Source organism: Pelecanus crispus, chromosome 17 (assembly GCF_030463565.1).
Source record: "Pelecanus crispus isolate bPelCri1 chromosome 17, bPelCri1.pri, whole genome shotgun sequence".
In the NCBI taxonomy this organism is placed as follows: Eukaryota; Metazoa; Chordata; class Aves; order Pelecaniformes; family Pelecanidae; genus Pelecanus; species Pelecanus crispus.
The window spans coordinates 1,412,876-1,431,601 of NC_134659.1; the positions used below are offsets into that span (position 1 = coordinate 1,412,876).

Genomic DNA, 18,726 nt, shown 5'->3' on the forward strand with positions numbered 1-18,726 from the left:
TTATATATTAACATTATACAATAGCACACATCTTTTATACATTATGGCAGGAATCTCACCCTCAATTTTACCGTTTTAACAGTAAAAACATTACCATTTCCACTGACTGCTTTGGGCATCAAATCAAATACAAATCAAGGCCACAAGTATATAACTAACTGTATGCATAATCATGTTTAGGATGAGTCACCACCCAACTGCGGAGCATTACTGATTCTGCTGTATACATCCAGTCCCTCTAGGTTTGTAAGCTTTTCTTCTCCTTAATTCAATGCAGGCCAAAACCTGAGTTATTTCTTGTAAAAACAAGGAAACCTTTTGATTCCAGGCAGGAATTGGCATTGCCTAATCAACCTATTTTATACTTCGGTAACTTCAGCATTAGTAAACAGGTATTTTGGACATTCAGAAACACACGTACTTCTCAGGGGAAGCCCAAGTATGCCAAAGAACTGAAGCAACTCATAAAGTGAGCTCCAGTTCCCTACAATAAGGCTTGGGAATTGAAACTAATCCTGAACCACTACTGTGCTAAATAGCATTTTAAAAAAGTAACTGCAAACTGAATTCAGTGTGATTAGTGAAAAGTGTAACAATATTTCAATATTCTTTCACCAATAATTCATAAATTTACAAACAAGAAGGCAGCAACATTTTAATAACATACCTTGTCCAAGTGAGAGGCAATCATGATTCAGTAATTTGAATCTAAATACATTTTTTGTTGTTTTTGAAGTACTAGATAAAAACAAAAAACCGCAACGAGAAGCACACACAAAAAATAAAGCTCCTGACAAGCCAAGTAAGCAAACAGGTATCTGAGAACACGAGAAAAAACAACATTGTTCTGAGATGTTATTTGAAGTGTTCAACCGGAAAAGGCAAGAGACAGGCCTTCAAATCTCACACATACCCATTCTCAAAAAGTCAAGTCCCGACCATGTGCTCCTCCGAACACATCCAAATCGCCAGTTTCTGCGTAATTTCCCATCTTCCGCGGTGTATCGCGAAGGGCGCTGATGCCGGGCCAAAGCCATAAAAGTCGGGGCTAAGAGTAAAGTCCGCTAGCAACAGAGTTGTCCTTTCCGACTTCAGCGTTGTGCTGAAGCGGGGCTTTGAGCAAATCGACTACAGCGCACACACGCACGAGTCAGAGGAACAAACTTCTCGGAAAGTAGCAATAATTCTGTAATTTGAAAAAGTGATTTTAAGGACAAACATACTGAGATTGATCTTCCTCGGTCCGTAATCCTTTCTGCAACCAGCTTCACTCTGAACTTGCAATGTTAAATATAATGTTAACTTCCATGGAAGTGACTGCCTACTTACTCATTTTAAATTGCTTTGCTACAGAAGCACTCCAGGCAAGGAACAAGTACTTTGGGCAGCTAAAGCTTGCCATGCTGAAACGGCTAATTTATTTTTTGTCCTATTGGTCTGCATTTGTAGAAAGTAGCTAGGGACATGTGCCAGACAGACAAAGACAGGGGAAAGGAAGCCAGAAGCGAAACTCAAAGACCAACACACACTGCATCCCCAAATTAGAACAAACCGCTACGTCACTCGCTGTAATTGGCAGCCTCCCCTCTGAACGGACTGCAGCTCTGCTGCAAATTTAATGCTAATGAGCACTGATCTGCAAACAGGAGGAAAGACACCCACCTAAACTGTGCAGGCTTAGGCGAAAATAGACTTTTCTCAATTATATATAAAAACCAGTTTAATAGGAAGTATTGTGTGGCCACAGTATGGAAATGGCAGCGAATTGCACAGCTAACGCTGCGTAGCAGACAGCCGGCAGAAGAGAGGTCCTCCCAAGCAACGCCACGGGCGCACTCAGCCATTTCTCCTCATCCAGAGCTACTGGAGTATTTTCGGCAGAGAGGTTTACACAATTCAGAGGAGTTCTCAACAGCTTTTTTGGAAGCAGAAAAGAAAAATACTTCCTTTCGCCCCTCCTCATCAGCAAAACATGTAAATGTTAAAGGCCATAAACATCAGACATCGAAGCCGTTCATGGGACTTCCTCCATCTGTTGTCTACCTCATCCACAACTTGCCACTGATTTTTAAGCCCTGTAATTTTTTTTTTCCTGCATTTTATTTAGTAGAAAAAACATTCTGATCTTTTTTAACACACATTAAATTCCAGACAGACTCTAGGAGGCTCAATCATAGCAAAACACCGACTACATTATACTTGGTAAGAGTCATTTGTTGTGCTGATAGTAGCTTGGCAACGTTCTTAACTGTGTTCTTCCTGGTTTGTATAATTAGAGTAAATAAGTGACATGAGATAGGTAGATTGTCACTGCAATTCCAGCTTGCACTTTAATTGTTTTATTTCTGCAGTAATAGTGACCAGACGCTGGTCACAAAGCCCGGGCACTGGCCACTGCCAGGGGCTGGAATCCAGTTTGTCCTCACTTGGTCTGCAGCACTGAATCTTTGATGGAGAAACCAACACAGTTTCCTCCCGATAAAGGTTTCTTTGAAACTTCTTGAAAAAATGGTAGCGGTTTAAACTGCTCTTCAAATGTATTTCTAGCCATCAGTGATAAATTCTTAATATTAAGCCTCTAAAAACGCGTCATCTGTCAGCATGGACCACTGCCCAGCTTTTCAGGAGACTGGGCTAACTTACAAATGCCAGAAAATATGAAGATTCTTTAAATCTTACTGGCAAAGCTGCAATAATCAGCTTGTGTGTATACACTGGATTTGACCATGTAGACTGATCTAAAGGTCAGGTTTGCATATGCAGTCTAGAGATTTTCACTGCCTTAAAAATACTTTAGTGTGCATCAGCTACAAGCAACCAAAACGCCTACCGTTCCCACGCAACTGCGGCTAATTAAACGCCTGTTTTAACAATGATTTTTTGAATGAAAAGCCCCACTTACCATATGGCCACTTGTATTAATACTACAGTGTTTATCAGTTTAAATAAAACCCCTACAGCAATGAGTATCCATGTAATGAGTACCTAAATACAGTTAACGATGGATGTATTTTAGCAGTGTAAAATAGAACTGTTCCTCTTGAAACGTTTTCACAGCAAATTTTAAGGGTTGACAGGAACCTCAATAGCAGTAAGTTAATGTACAGAATTAACTTGAAATAGAGAAAAAGGAACTTTTTCTATGAAATGAAGTTACTTAATATGGTACTTAATCCTTCAGTATTTAGCTCAGTCCCTTAATGCTGCTTCCTGGAACCTGGGGGCAGAGGGAGGTGGAAACTTAATGTTCTTTTGCAACAAAAATGAAATTTTATCCTACGTGAAGATTTTAACCGAAGGAATATTCAAAAATGTTGTTAACACTTCAGTGCTGGAGCCTGAAGGGCATCACAGCGAAAACTTTCAGGCCAGGAGGGTCGAGAGCTGGCAGATCTCTGCACTGGGGGTTCTCTGAAGTTTTTAAATCCTCCTGAATCTGCTGGGCTTAAAAGGGCAAAACTACTTTGGCAATTCATCCTGGAATTTCCTTTATGGAAAATAAAAGGTGACACTAACCCCTAAAGGAAATAGCTCTGATAGTTTAAATCAGTTTTACATGAGCCATTTCAGTATTTATAGGTCAAGCTTGATTACAACCAAAATAGATTATTATACAGCTGTCTTTAAACAACAACAAAAATAAAAACCCCACAGGCAGTTGGACTCCTGCTCCCAGAAGAAGAGATGCTATGTTTAACTCACAAGGAAGGGAGGACACATCCTTCAGCAGCTAACAAGATGAGTACCACTGGCATCAGCCAGTTCTTCCCCTCCACCTCATGACCAGTATTCAAACAGGGACAAAAAAAGTCATCTTTTTTTTTTTTTTTTTAATGCGTCTTTGAAATGCTAAGACACAAGGCAATAGGAAAAAAAAAATCTCTCCCATATTAGTATGCGAGTTTGTTCAACACATGGCCTGGAGACAGTCAGTTCTGCACTCTGAGCAAGACCTTAGAACACACCACACTTAATTTGACTCTTAATTGCCATTATCCACGATTTCTGGGCTTTCCATTTTGGTCAGGAAACCCATCCATCGAAGTTAAAACTCCCATTCAACTGTTTTTTCTAGCATAACTCTACAAATACAATGTCAGCCATACAAATGCATGGGCACTACCGCCACTGGTTTTAAAATAGATTTAGGAACTTTTCTAAACTTCTGCCCATACAGATGTAGTTAATATGAACTTGGTGTGAAAAGGACAATAAAAGAAGTTTCAGCCTCTCAGCTCTGTAGACATGACTGAGTTTTTCTGACACCTGCTAATGGCATGCTCAGCCACCCTACCACCCCGCTAAAGCTTGCTTCAGTGCCAAATGGACTTGTGCTGGATACTGTTTTTATGAGGAGGGTTTAGAGCAAACAGTTCATTTAACAGACAGAGGCTACAAAGTACTGAAATTACAGAATAAAGGAAAATACCCACTTTGTTGGAATCACACCACTGAGGAAAGTGCCCTGGAGCATTAAAACATCCGTTTGATCATTTTAAATGAGATTCCTGAAAAAGCTTTATTCTAAATTTGAGCTCATTCTAGCGATCAATATGCCAATGCAGTGCATTCATGAAACAAGACAAAGCCGTAATATTGTAATCCCTATGACTTTATAAGTGATCTGAGGAGTTGAAAGCCCTAAATGCATGAATATTTCATGAGAAAGTCTGTCTGGAACCGTTTCCATCCGTATCTTTAATCTTAATGTTATTTTCAACTACAATTAGTGTTATAATCCAAAGCAGAAAGCAACAATTGGCTAAATTTATTTTATCTTCACCTGTATTTATTTCATAAATCTACCCGGATTTCTGTTCTTCAGGCCCAATACCCAGTAACAGTTACCCAGCACAGTACCGACACATCAAATCTCAGGGTAAAGCAAGATGTGCTGGAATGGGACTACTTATGCAAAAAGGAGAATTGCGCCAGAAATAACCTTACCCAGTGAACTACGATTTACTTTAAACTATCACGTGGTAGGTGGCATATAAAAAGACATTATTCTGCATGTCAGCTGTCTGTAATGAAAGTTTTCCTCTTCTCAGCAGCCCCTCCCTACAACTTCAAGTTTATTTGCATTAGAGAGAAGAATATTACATAAAAAGCAACATAAAAGGCACTGCAACCAATACATCCAGCCGAACTGCTCCTCCCACATACTCAGTGCTTTCCAGAGTAAGGGTCTGTTTCCAACTAATGCGTTAAAAACGTGAGAGATGCCCAATTCCATACAGATTATTGATTTGGACAAAAACTAATAGCGGTCTTACTTCTCGAAGGACAGAGCGCTCACAACTACAGCCACAGCCAGCTAGAGCCATAGATGCTCAGATCTCTCAAAGAGCAGATTTCATAGCTATGAGTTCACTTGCAATACCCTAATTTAAATATGACAAATTCAAATTTTTTCAGTATTAGAACACTCCAGAACACAACACTGTTGGATCCAACAAATATTTCAACAAACCCCCCAAACATTCCAGCCAGCCTTGAGTCTGCAGTTCTAGCCGCTCACAAGTGAAATGCAACTGTCTGTTTTTCTGTAATGCTCCAGCAAGCAGCAGTTACGCAATGCAACCGATTGGCAAACACGCTGGGTGCTACGAGTTGCAGTGCATTTCCAAAAAGCAGTCTTTTCCAGTAACTTTTGACAGGGTGACAATCACCTATTACAGAAATGCTCGTCCTACTCCTTACGCGAGTGTATGAAGCACCGGGGCAGCACGTATTTTTGACTGCCTCATTTAAGCGATAAATAAAAGATCTGTTTCAGCCATAACACAGCCACTGCTGTGGACATATCCAGACCTCTTGTTTCAGTGCCCCAGATGGATTTAAATACTTTCCATCTTATCGGTATTCAAAATAAATAACAAACCATAATGACTCAGGCCACCTGCTCAACAGGACTACTATTGCCTGGCTCCCCATATTTTCAGTCAAACAAAGCGAAAAGAGTGAGAAAGCCAAGTCAACCACCTGCAGCCATGGGGGCAAGCAGCCCTGGAGCGTCCTTTTTTGCTGTTTGACCTATGTTACCTGCTTCTTCCCCATTGTAAAAGCCCTGTGGAGGGTCAAACTTTCCCCCAGATAAAGGATTTTGTTCCTCAAAAGAAAACAAACAGCACTTTTCAAAACATACTACGGTCTGCTTTTGTCAGCATCTGGATTTCTCAATCAAAAAAATTAAATATGCACTTTCACCTAGGTTCACGTCAAGCCACTACAGCTGCACTGAGGAAGTGCCTGTTCAGGTAGAGCAGGTATTTCCCAACACCCAGCACCCAATACCTGCTGGACCACTCGCAGCATGGAGCAGTAACACACATCAAAACATCGTCTTCATGTGGCCGCATTCAGATTCACGCAGAGCTACCCTACCTGCTTCAGCCAGCTGACGCGGTGAGAACAGAGCTCTTTGTTATGCCCTGTGGAGTACTACCACGGAGAAACAGAAACAACCCAGTTTTAAATCTCTTCTTTAACTAGAGGGACTGGCTACTACAATGTTGCGACTGCAATCTGCAAATATAGAAGTTATAAAACCCCAAATGATTGGTGATCAAAATTAGGGAAGGTTTCCGGTGTCCCACTTCTTCCCACACACCCCTCAAAGGATCTTCCCACAGCAGAATGTAATTTAAGTTTAAACACACCATTTCTGATTAGGAATGTAACACTCGGTGCCTCCTCCTTGAACACCGCCCATCTTCCCACAGCCTCTTCATTTTAATATCATTAAATGGACTACTTCAGACAACCTTAATTACTGCAGCATTTGCAAGGGGAGAAGTGATCTCTCAGTAACCAGCATCTGTCCCGTTCAGAGCTTTGGAGATCAAAACTTCTTTCATACCAAACCTGGAAGCGAAATGGCATCAGTAGGTCTAACACCGGAACACAGTGCTTCAGTGTAAATACCAGGTACCAGCAGCTGAGTGGGCACACGCTGTGTCCTGACTGACGCTCTGCTGTCACTACGGTCTAAACAGCTTCTCCCTGCACTCCCCTTTCTTTCTTCAGAAGCGAGCTCAGAAAATAGGCATCAATTAACAAAATTATCACTATCACAGGAAAGAACAGGAAGGTTCTAATAACGAGCCATTTAGCTCCGAATGGTTTCAGCCAGCCAGCAGACATGTAGAACCAACTCACAGATGATGTCTTAACAGTCACCACCACAACAAGCAAAGCCAACTGAAAAAACAAGCAGTGAAGACCCTGAATTTGTTGCAACAGAAAGACAACTTGATATAAACTCCCATAAATGCAGGCTGTTCCTTGCAAACAACAATCCGTTACCACTGAGGACAGAGTAAATATTCACCTATTTATCCGCCATCCAGAATAAGCCGCAGATCATGTTCTTTCCAGATGTTAACAGGCAAAGCAGATAGCCACCACGTTACCTCTACTACAGTCCCAGCAGACAGAAGGACGCTGCCCTAAGTTAGATGTAGTCAGGAACTGCAGCTTCTTGTTCTCTTTGCAACTCCTTCCCTCTCTCAGCAGTGCTACTTGCACAACCACACAATGAGTCAGAGCAAGAAGTGATCTGGTTGAAAACGACAAATTTATTTTTGGGACTAGCTCAGTTTTCAGCTAGCTAAGCTCCCTGAGCTACCTCAACATCTAAGAACGCAATTATCAGAGCAAGGGGGACACCACGCTGTGTGACTGCATGTAGTGACCATGAAACCACAGCCTGAAGCTGGCCACTGGAGCTCTCACCACAGCTCGCCCACTCTAGCAGGTAATACAACCGTGCCAATGAAACAGAGGGCAATTCAGATTGCAGTGGATCTCCAAAGGGCTCTGCTACAACCCCCTGCTCCAAACGGGGCTAGCTTCGAAGTCAGACCAGGTCACTCAAGACCTTGCCCAGTCAAGTTCTGCCAATCTCCACTGACAGAGACTCCAGAAAGTCCTGGGCAGCCTGTTCCAGCGCTTAACCGCTCCCACAGGAACATCCATCCTTGCTCTAACTGAAACCTCCCTCGCTGCTGCTTGTCGTGGCCTCGCGTCCCTTCAGCACGCAGCGGTGCCTCTCCTGTGCCACGGCAGGCTCCCAGAGACAGGCAGGGTCAGTCACGTGCTGACACATCTGCGGATGCTGAGGTAAAGCCAAACTCACACCATGGCGTTTTCAGAACCTACCCTGTTCATCCATGAACACCTTTTGTCAAACGCCCTCATTTTCCTTTGTTCTCACACTACGAGGTAAACTGATCTTAACACGCATGAAACATCTACCTTATACATCATACCACATATAATTTGAAAATTCTTTTTTTTTTTTTTTTTTTCACATGGAAGACGCTATCTACAGAAACCTAAGCTACCTGCTCTGCCCTCTCAGGACTGTCACCCACAGCAAATCCACTCTGACCTCAGAGGATGCTTTTTCACAGCCTCCTCTGACACCTGAGCAAAAGCAAATCAACCCAAAGCACACTCACCTGGAGCCTCAGAGCTTACATTAAAGCCATTTAATCTTGTAGCTGCTTTCAATCCTGGTGATACTCCATGAAATACAACTAAAACATAGGGTTTTTTATATACTATAACCAGGTTTCTCCTAAAAATCTTACATTATCGGAACAAATGCTGTGTTGAACGCCAGGTCCACCAGCTAAACAGCAACCTTAAAAGGCATGTAATTTACATTTTTAAAAAACTCAAAGGTGTGGCTAGGAGAACCAGCATTTACTCTAAGATCTTGTCTATTTTATAAATCAAAAGAAACCATGCATTCTGGAGAGCTTGTTTACTTATAAATCAAGAAATCTTAAGGAGAAAGTTGGGCTAGGTGATCACTGTAGATCCCTTCCAACTGAAACACTGTATTCTGTTCTGAAAGGAAAAAACTAGACGCATCCAAGGAATCTGTATTACTTATGATATAGGATTGTTTCCCAGAGAATCAGTCAGGAGGAACATCTGGCCAAACTTCAGCCTGTTTATGCAACATCACACTATGGAGTTCAAACCCTTAATTTGTTTTCTGGTCCCCGAGTCATCCAGCCCTAGAGATGCTAACTCCCTCCCGAGGCAGCTCCATCCGCTGGCAGCCGGGACCTCCCTGGAAGCCCGCAGGCAGGGGCACAGGTACAGGCAGTGAAACAACAGCGGGGGACACTTGGGAGCAGAACCGGTCATCGAGCTACAACCAGGGCGCAACAACCTCACGCCAAGTCGCTCAGAACACAGACTTGTCTCAAACACAAATCTAAACTACCTTTGGTTTGGACTGTCAAAGAATATTTAAGTAAGTTGTCATTCCTGCAACAACTTTCCTAGGTGGTATAGGACTTCTAGGGAAGAAAGCTAAAAGCAAGACTGAAATACAGAATTAACGTCATATGGCTAGATACTATTTTTTCTACATGTAATTTGCAAGTATATATGCAGGCTAATCAAAGGTTATTTCTATTTCAACATATTTATATCAAAAGTGTACCCACAGATACTTTACATTAGATAATTTTTTTTAATATCCTTCTTACTCAGAAGCTATTAACGAAAGTATATCTTCTTCATACTTATTTTAATCCTTTCTCTTCTGGTATATTATTTCAACAGTTCTTCATTTAACCAACATGGATTTTTTTTCATTCTAATATTAGCGTTGGAGACACTAAACTGGATCAGTTAGATTCCTACCCGGTTCTTGCTTCCAAGTATTCCTGAATGCTGAACAATAAAAATTCAGCAGTGGGAAAAAGCAAAGGAGTTACCTCTGTGACTTGCCTAGAGCTCTAATCTTACTGTACAACTGCAGAGGATGAATAACCTACTACTACTTCAAACTGTACAGCTTAAAAAAAAAAAAAAAAAAATCAACCATTCTGGGAAATGTTTTACCCATAAAGATTGTGCCACTCTTCTTGGACTAACGCAAACTATCACTTGTAGGACTGAAATAAATTAATCTACACAACTTCATGCTCTATTTAACCATTTCCATTAGCTGAAATATACTGAACATGGTTATATTTGCAACACTAGCATTGGAAAGCATATTGTATTTTCACTCTGCTGTCTAACAGCCATGAGCTAATACAGCTGTAGTCTCGTTCCAATCTGTGCTTTATGAACAAAAAGCTAGGTCCTCCTTCGTCCTCTCCGTACTCTTGATGCTAGGACATAATCCAAGGAGAAACCTGTTTGAGAGGTGAACTTTTTAGGGCATTAATTTATACCCAGACAGCAGTCTAAGAACCCAAATAATCTCAAATCATGGCTGCCACCAGACTTCAGTGCCGCAGCAAACAGAACAAAACACCTCACACGTTTCAGCATCTGAACAAGACAGACTGGATCAAACAAGATAGCTCAGCAAGATTAACTTTTCTTTCCAACTTTCTAACATCCTTACTTATCTCGGCCATTAGGTGTCATGTTTCCAGGATCAGAAGCTTTTGCAAAGTGCGAACGCAGATGCCCAAGTAAAAATTTGACCCTAGGATGTATGAGCACCCTTTTAAAAAGATACTTTCATTAAAATTCTGTTTCATTTCCTATTACGCATTAAATAAAAGAGTAAAACCAAATCAATAACCACTTCAGAGCTCAGTGTAAAATGAATTCAGGCTGTACGCTAACCACCATCCTCACTATCTCCTCTTAAAAAAAAAAAAACCCAACCAAAACACTAACACCCCCCCCCCCCCAAGACCCCACCCAAACCAAACCCCACCTCAAATCAAGGCCAAAAAAAAATCCAAACACAACCCCAAGACAAGAGAGTTTTAGAAGTTAGGTCTCTCTTCAATCTGCTTCTGCAGAATTAAACTGACAAAGCTACCAGAAGCACTTGATGTTTAACATTGCTCTGGCTCATCAGAAATGAAAAGAAAGCGATAAAATAGGAATTCTCCCATATTATCCTTAAAAAAAAAAGTTTTGGTCAGGATCCACAGCCAGACCCACTGACTGAGCCCAGCAGTGCTCTGCTGAATGGATTTCAGCAAGGCTGAAAGTAACACCAGACCAAGAGGAACTCTGAATTTCTAACAGCTACAAGTAAAAAAACATTTCAAATGTAAAAAGTAAAGATCTGAGCTTTATGTACGTTCAAAAGATTCACTTCCTTTTCTCTAGTATAAACAGATAACGTGTTCCTGTTCTCAGAATATTAGGATTCTTCTTTAAGATGAGTTTTTTAAAAGTGTCTGTGAAGTTGCACAGAAGCAATCTGTTCTCTAAATACCAAGTACAAGTTCAAAGTGCCACGGAGTACCCTGTGCACGCGCATGGAACAAGAAAAAACACTGCAATATATAGTACAAACAAATGTTTAGAGTTGTTTATGCCTAAGACGATGATTCAATATACAATTAAAACTTTTATGTTAGAGTATGTCCACATGTTACACTACTGCTATCTAATTACATTTCAGTTTTTTAAGAACAAGCCTCAGACTGGATGAACAGCATGAAATGTATCACAAAGTCTATGTCTGTATATTTGCAGCTTATGGTTTCAAAGATAAACCATTTTGATAAACTGCGTAAACACTAGCCTCCAAATAAAAGCATTAACGTGTCACTGGAATTATACTGTGCTAGTAATTTAGTCCATTTGGCACGCGGTCCTCTCAAAACCTTCAGCAAAGCTACTTACCCTAAAAACGGCCACACCAGAGCCAAGACACGTGATGACAGACACCGCTCTTCGTTCCTTTGAGTCTTCAGAAGTACAGCTCTTGGGTCTGCCAGCACCGGTTGGGCCTGCTAAATGCCATCAAGGTTTCTTTCGCATCGTACACGGTCCCGTGATCAGACCAACTACACCCTTCCGGACACGCTCTCCTACGTTTACAAAGGCCGTAAGAAATATCTGCTTTTACGAGGAATAACTCACTTTTCTGCGGATGATCTTAGCCTGACAGAACACAAACGCTCCTCTCCTCCCGGTGCGTAGAAAATACTGTGCATGAAAACAGATTATTTTTAGAAGCAGCGTATGTGAGCATAGCACTTCCTGTCGACTCCACCTTGAAGAACGACATACATATTACCATTTCCAAAACTAGGATTTCACAACGTCTGCTACCCGGGACAACAGAGAGGAGGAAGGGACAATCTGCTGAGAACTGCAAGTGACAATCTCCCTGTTTCTAACTTGGCATTGAAAACTTTTGTTGGAATATGTTGTCAGTCTTCAGGCAATCGTGGCAATAAACGGCTGGCGTTTTTTCTGCCACAATGATGAACAGGACATCAAACGTTTTTATTTATTACACTGATCTTTTCCATAGCAACAGGATGTGAACATGGCATATCCGGCATAATGAAGTCACTATAGCAAGTGATAATGATGTCAGAATAATCAGACAGCATTTCATACTTGGGACATGGTGAACTACACCGCTTCTATAAATTTAAAAAGTTGCAGAAATCACAAAGGCGAGGGAGCTCCATCTAAAACTTCCCTTTAAGTCGCCTTATTTGGGATAACTTCTCATTACAGGCACCGACCTTTGACTGCTAACGCACTGCTTTCTGCCTCTCCACAGCTTCATCCATTACCGCCTAAGTCTCACGATTCCCACATTAAAACCCTTCAAAATCCGAGGGATCTGCTAGCACCAGTGAGAGTTAACGACACACAGTTTCAGTGAGAAAAAGAGATGACAAAAATCACAACAGTGAAACGTTTCACAGCAGACAGCCACTCTGAACTAAGCAGCTGATTCCTCAATTTAAATCTTCAAATAATCTGGTGTCTCTTTTGACGTGGAGCAATACTACTACTACTCAGACAGAACTGCAAAAGCAACATACAGAGTTCTGATAGAATAGTCCGAAGGCAGACAGGCGTTTTCAAGTCAAACGACTATTGTAAGAAATATTATCTCCCTTGTTAAGCTACTAAAGAAAAAAAAAAAAAAACAGCATTTGCATGGTTTGCCCTTCCTGTTTGCAGCTCTTTCCAAGTTGTGAGCAAAGCAAAACCCAAGAGCCGATTCCAGTTCTGTGTCAGTCGGTATCGACTCGGCGTGTCCAAACCCCAACCCTCCCACTGAGAACTCTCTGCAGAAACCCTCACATAAAACCACCCGTGCTGTCGCTCAGATATCGCAAGCAAAGACACTAACGAACAAAAAGTATCTAAACACAAAAGTTTCTCTACACAGAGAGCAGTTTCTCTTCAAACTGTCTCTTCAAAGCAACCGAAGGAAGCGCAAAAAACCATTTCAGAGCCGAAATGGTCCGAGACAACTGGTCCTGGGCCCGGCGGACGAGGGCGGACCAGCGCGTCGCTCCGCACGGCTCCTGAGGGGCTGCTCGGTGCCCGCTTCGCGCACCAAGCCGTGCCCTGGGCCCGGCTCGGCCACCTGCCTCCGGCCCAAACCCCCGGCCCAAGCCCCCGGCCCAAACCTCCGGCCCAAGCCCCCTGGCCCAAACCTCCGGCCCAAGCCCCCTGGCCCAAGCCCCCGGCCGCCCGTGCGGGGAGGAGAAGCGGGGTGCCTGGCGAAGGCTGGCCCTGGCCCCGCCGCCCTCCGGCCCAGCTCCCTGTACCTCCGGCGCTCTTCGGGCGCGACGCGGGCGAGCCTTCTGCGCCCCTTTACACCTCGGGGAGCAGCGAGACGGCGCGCGCTGCCCTGGGGCCCGGCGCGCACCTGACCGTACGGAACACCGAAGGAATTTTGGTTATTTCCCGAGGCGCGGTGACACCCTTCGCTGCGCCGAGGGCCAACCGCCCCCGCCTCGGCCCCGGCGGCCTCCCTCGCCCGCAGCCCGGCCGCCCGGGCCGGCAGCCGCCGCACAAGATGGATGTCCAGCCCGCGCCCGGCGCCCGCCGCGGACGGGGCAGCCGCGGCAGCGGGGAGCCCCGGGCAGCCCCGGCCGGGGCCCAGCGCGGACACCCGCCCCGCCACGGGCAGCCCTCCCGCCGCGGCCGGGGCCGGGGCCGGGGCGAAGCCGCCTCCCCCTCGCTGCCGGCCGGGGCTTCGCCGCGCCCCCGGGGAGGGAGCGCTCGGCCCGGCCCCGCCGGCGCCGCCTCGCTGCCCGGACCCCCGCCGCCGGACCCCCCCCGGGCCGCCCCCCTGACCCGCTCGCTCCCGCCCCGGCGCCGGGACGCGGCCCCGCGGCCTCGCCACCGCCAGGCCCCGGCCGGGGCGCCCGGGGCCCCACCGCGCCCGCTCCCTTCCCCCGCGGCCGCCGCCGCCCCGCTCACCCGCCGCCTTCCGGGCCGCCCGCCGCCGCTCGCTCGGGGCTCGGCTGCTGTGCGCGGCGGCGGCGCCGCGTCCGCCCCGCCCTCACCGGCCGCGGCCTGGGGAGGAGCCAGCGGGCGGGCGGGGGCGCGGAGCCGGAGCGGCGGGAGAGGACGTGACCGGGGAGGCCGGCGAGAAGTTCCGGGCGGCGGCGGCGGGCAGGTGCCGGCCCCCTCCCCGCCGGGCCCCGGCCCCCTCCCCGCCGCAGGTCACCGCGGGGGGCTCCCGGCGCCGCCGCAGCGGCCATGGCGGCAGCCGAGCCTTGGCCGCCCCTCGCCCCGCCAGCAGCCGAGCGGGGGCCCCGCCGGCCCCGGCTCCCCGCGGCCATCGCCGGCAAAGGCAGCGAACAGGCGGCAGCGGGCGGATAACGAGCCCGAGAGCCTCTCCTTGCGGGGGAAGGGGCGGGCAGCGGGGGCGCGGCGCCTGCACACGGGACGGGCCCGGCCGGGGGCTGCGAGGCCACCGGGGGCATCGCTGCCATCACCTCGCCACGGAAACAGCGTTTCCTGAAACACGGCACTTCAAATAGCGCCATTTTTATTAAAAAAAAAACACCATAAAGAACTCTAACATTGAAGTAAAATATATCTGTAATCAAGGAGAAACAGATGAAATGCAGAGGCAACACCACGTGTACCCGATGCTATTTTTGTCACCTGGGGGCTGCGAGTGGCAGCAGCCACGCACAAAGGATCAGGCCAGAAGTTCGCCACAGTCACTGCGCGGGGGCTTGTGATCTCTTAGATTGCTTCCATAGTCCTAACACAGTATAACTCGGCTACAAAATATATATACTCAATGTGAACAGTTAAAAAAATTACAAATTCTATTGATATTTTCTGGTTAAAAATGTATAAACACCCCACAAAGAGCTGTAATTGCTTCGTGATTCGAATGCACAGCTCACCATGAGCATTACTTAAGATGCAGAGGGCTCTCTCGTGCTCGCAAGCACAGCATCGCCTCACTCCCTGACCGGGGACAGGGCGAGGACTGCAGCCACCGTCCCCGGGGCCGCTCAAGGTGAGGCTGCAGACAAAGGACTCGAGGCAGCAGCATTGCTCTGCAGCAGGCAAAACTTCACTTGCAAAACTTCAGGGACACGGGCAGGAGATGCGTTGAAGTCTGAGGCTAGAGCAATAATATTTTTGCATTCATGCTGCCTCTCATCCAGAACTCCAACAAAAATCCTAAATATTACTTGCCTGGCTTTACAGATGAGGAAACTAAGACAAAGAGATTAAATGACTTATCCAAAATCCCCAGCAAGTCAGCAGCCAGGAGACAAGCACAGCTCAGAGTCCCCACTCTCATCCCCCACTCGAGATAAAACCGTGCTCTAGTTCCCCCGCTCCCGGTCCTTGTACATGCAGTAGAAATACACAGCGCAGAGAATTTTGCTTCCAGGTACAACTCATGGCTGTAATACCAATCTATAAATCCCCATTCCTTATGGCTCAGTTCCTAGCAAGGTATCTCCTTCCCTGGGGACCACCGTGCCCGGAGTGAGCAAGGTGAATCACTGTTTCTTAATTTGTATAGCTAGAGGCAGGGTAATCTCGGCAGAGGGATTTCCACATTTTCTTTCTCCGCAGGACTCAGCCTTGCCAGCCTCGGCAGCAGGGCTCAGTCGCTCCTCTCGCAGTGGGGCAGTCGGTGTGGCGGCATCATCTGCCTCTAAGGATGCTTAACACCGGTGGTTGAGCAACTCGTTTCCTCTGAATACAGACATTATAATGAAATCTGTGAACTTAGGAACTTACTGGCTCCATGTTAAAAACATGAGGCTGTATCTAGAAAACATGCAGAGACAAAATATCAGTAATTACAGCTTTTAAAGCAGCGGTTAAGGCAGAAAAAAACAATTCATTCCTGCAGACAGAAGCTGCACAAGGAGACTCTTCTTATGTCCTTTAAGAGGCTCAATATACAGGGAGCTATAGGAACATTTTGCAAGTCTTTACCCAAGGTTTCCTTTAAAATTAAAGGTTTCATAAACTTTGGCCCAGATATCCATGCATCTGCAGCTTTTCCCACTAAGCACTACTGACTGAAGAATTTTATTGTACCCAATGAATCAAACACCTATTTCATGGGTTGCAGACTGTCTTTAAGTTCCAAAACAATAAGGGTCCAGGCACACTCAGGGCCTGACTCAGCAAGACAGAGCACCTGTTTAATGTCTGTTCTGGGAAGGTTGACTCCTTTCAGTTTTCTGCAGGTTTGAATGGAAGCTGATAACATTTATTGCCGAGTCAGACTTTGCAAGTACATGAAATTGGATCTGGCTGAATGTGAGCCTGGTTATGAAATGATTAGAAGAGAAGGAGAAAGGGGTCCAAGTCCAGCTGCAGAGGGACTTTTCCTACTGAGTTCAACAAGGACTAAATCTGGATCTTCATTTCTCCCAGCCCCGCATGCTGCCCTTCTCCTTTAGCAGGAGAGGTGCGGCCCTACGGACGGGCTGCCGGTGACAGCGCCCGTTTCACTGCTGTGCTGCTGCACCTTATCTCCTGTGCAATGGGGGATTGCTCGTCAGCAAATTCAGTCTGTCAACAGGGTGTTAAATCCTGTGTCCGCACCTTGTCTCTCACTCAGTGCATTTTCCAATTTATAACAAATCCTATTATTTCAGGGATATGTACAGCATTACTGACATCACTTACACGTGCTTGAAGTGGGTAAAACTTGATGACATCCTCAAACAATGGATTTCTACTCCACACAACCTCAGCAACAACACACGGTTATAAGACAAAGAGAATCAAGTCTCTGTATCCTGTCACATGCAGGACACAACCTGTTATGGCCTGGATGCAGCCCAAGATATCCAGTGGCCCTTAACATTGCAGTTTTATAAAAAAAATTGTAATTTATCACAACCCTTCTATTTATCTAAAATATGAGTGCCACAAGAATGTCTTTTCTGACCTCTCCAATCTAAATATGTTGATATCATTAAATTACACCAGCATTTCACTCCCCTTTTCCTGGTATGTGGCAGCAGTGAGAGACCTAAGGGAAAACTACGTTATCCCCAGCACCTGCAGCAGGATTGCAATTCTTTGCCTGGTTTTTCAGCTGAGTTGCAGGGGTTGCACTGAGACCTGTGCAGACAAATGAAAATGAATCATAAATCCCTCAGGACGTTTTTATTCCAAAATAACAATTGCCCAATTGGATAAATTATCACAAGTTCAGCTGATGTAAATATCTAGCTAATGCCCATTTGCTGATTTAATGAAATCCAGAAACAATTTGCAATTGCATAATGAGCTTGGATTCCTGGCTGATAGAATCACAGAACTAGAGAGCAGAAGTCAGCCCAGTAACACATCAACAGCACATTTAAATGAAAGTGTATTTGACACCGTACAGGCTAATAACACATTATTATTGCTCTAGTTGTTAAAAGTAAAGGTGCTGACTGCATGATGATTGTGTCCCGATTGTCTGAACTTAAACCACACAAAAAAGGAACTGGTCCTCTCTAAACTTACAATAATAGGTTTTTAAACTACAGTAATGGAAGAATCAGGAAAAAATGCTCATTACAAAGAGCTCAACATGAGCTTTTGAAGTGCAAACACAATATTTTCTTTACCGATGAGATTGCAGTGTATCATTAGGAATAATGACTTAATTATGTTATTAACAGGGCATACCCACATCGCTGACTGTACTGACAGCGACTCCTTCGGCTGACAGCGTGGCTGCAGGGGTCACCGAGCTCGCACCCCCGGCACATCGCCACCACGCAGCACCCTGATGCAGCGCTCCAGAGGGTGCAGTGTCCTTGCCAGGGATCAGACCATGAAGGATCATTTCACACCAGCACCTGACAAGCTCTGTGGCAGCAGGTGAGCTCCAAAGCCATGAGCCTGTTACCAGAGCAGGCAGACGCCTCTGCTGAAAACACCATCCCTCCTCAGATGGCAGCAGACCTGCTTATTCCACGCTCACTGTCTGGCTGGGTGAAGCTACCAGATAATTAGGCAGATGAGCTGGGAGGTGTGGAAGCTGGTCCCAAGGCAGTGCTCCACAGAAGGTCTAGCAGGTTGCCAAAGGGAAAGCCTGGGCTGGCTTTTCCATGAGCTACAAACCTGGGGCAGCAGCACTGCTGCCGTTCTCCTCTCCCAATTCAGCCAGTATCACCTGAAAACACCAGAAAGGCTGAGCCCCAACTGGTAGCTGCAAACACTTAAAGTACATCCCAGGTTTAAGCCTTAAAAACGGTGTCCCCACCTGTGAGCGCAGGGACTGCAGAAAGGATGAGGCAGCAGGAACAGGGCTCCCTTTGCCAAAAGTACCAGCAAGCCTGGGCTTTCCTGCTTTGTGACTTTCACTGGTCCCTCTGCAAGGGACACAGGGTGGAAGCTTCTTATGCAGCTTCCCAAACATTATCCCACCTTGCAACCATGCCAGAAAAGCCTGCTGTCAGCCTTGTGTCTGCTCTTTGCAGTTCTGCAGAGTGGGGAGGAAGACAGAGGCTGATATGG

At 45.7% G+C, this 18,726-nt stretch overlaps 1 protein-coding gene across 5 annotated transcripts in view; it reads right to left on the minus strand.

Moving 5' to 3' along the window:
- RAP1A (RAP1A, member of RAS oncogene family) overlaps nucleotides 1-14,227 on the minus strand; it is a 43,010-nt gene extending 28,783 nt beyond the window's left edge. The window contains exon 1 of one of the 5 annotated variants that reach the window (XM_075722586.1): nucleotides 14,191-14,227. The gene's annotated coding sequence lies outside the window, so the exon portion shown is untranslated. Of the gene's footprint in view, nucleotides 1-7,333; nucleotides 7,348-11,631; nucleotides 11,830-11,871; nucleotides 11,919-13,633; nucleotides 13,656-14,190 lie in introns of those variants that run through there. The other 4 variants (XM_075722591.1, XM_075722589.1, XM_075722588.1 and 1 more) reach the window with 4 other exon arrangements.
- Nucleotides 14,228-18,726: the final 4,499 nt, after the last annotated feature.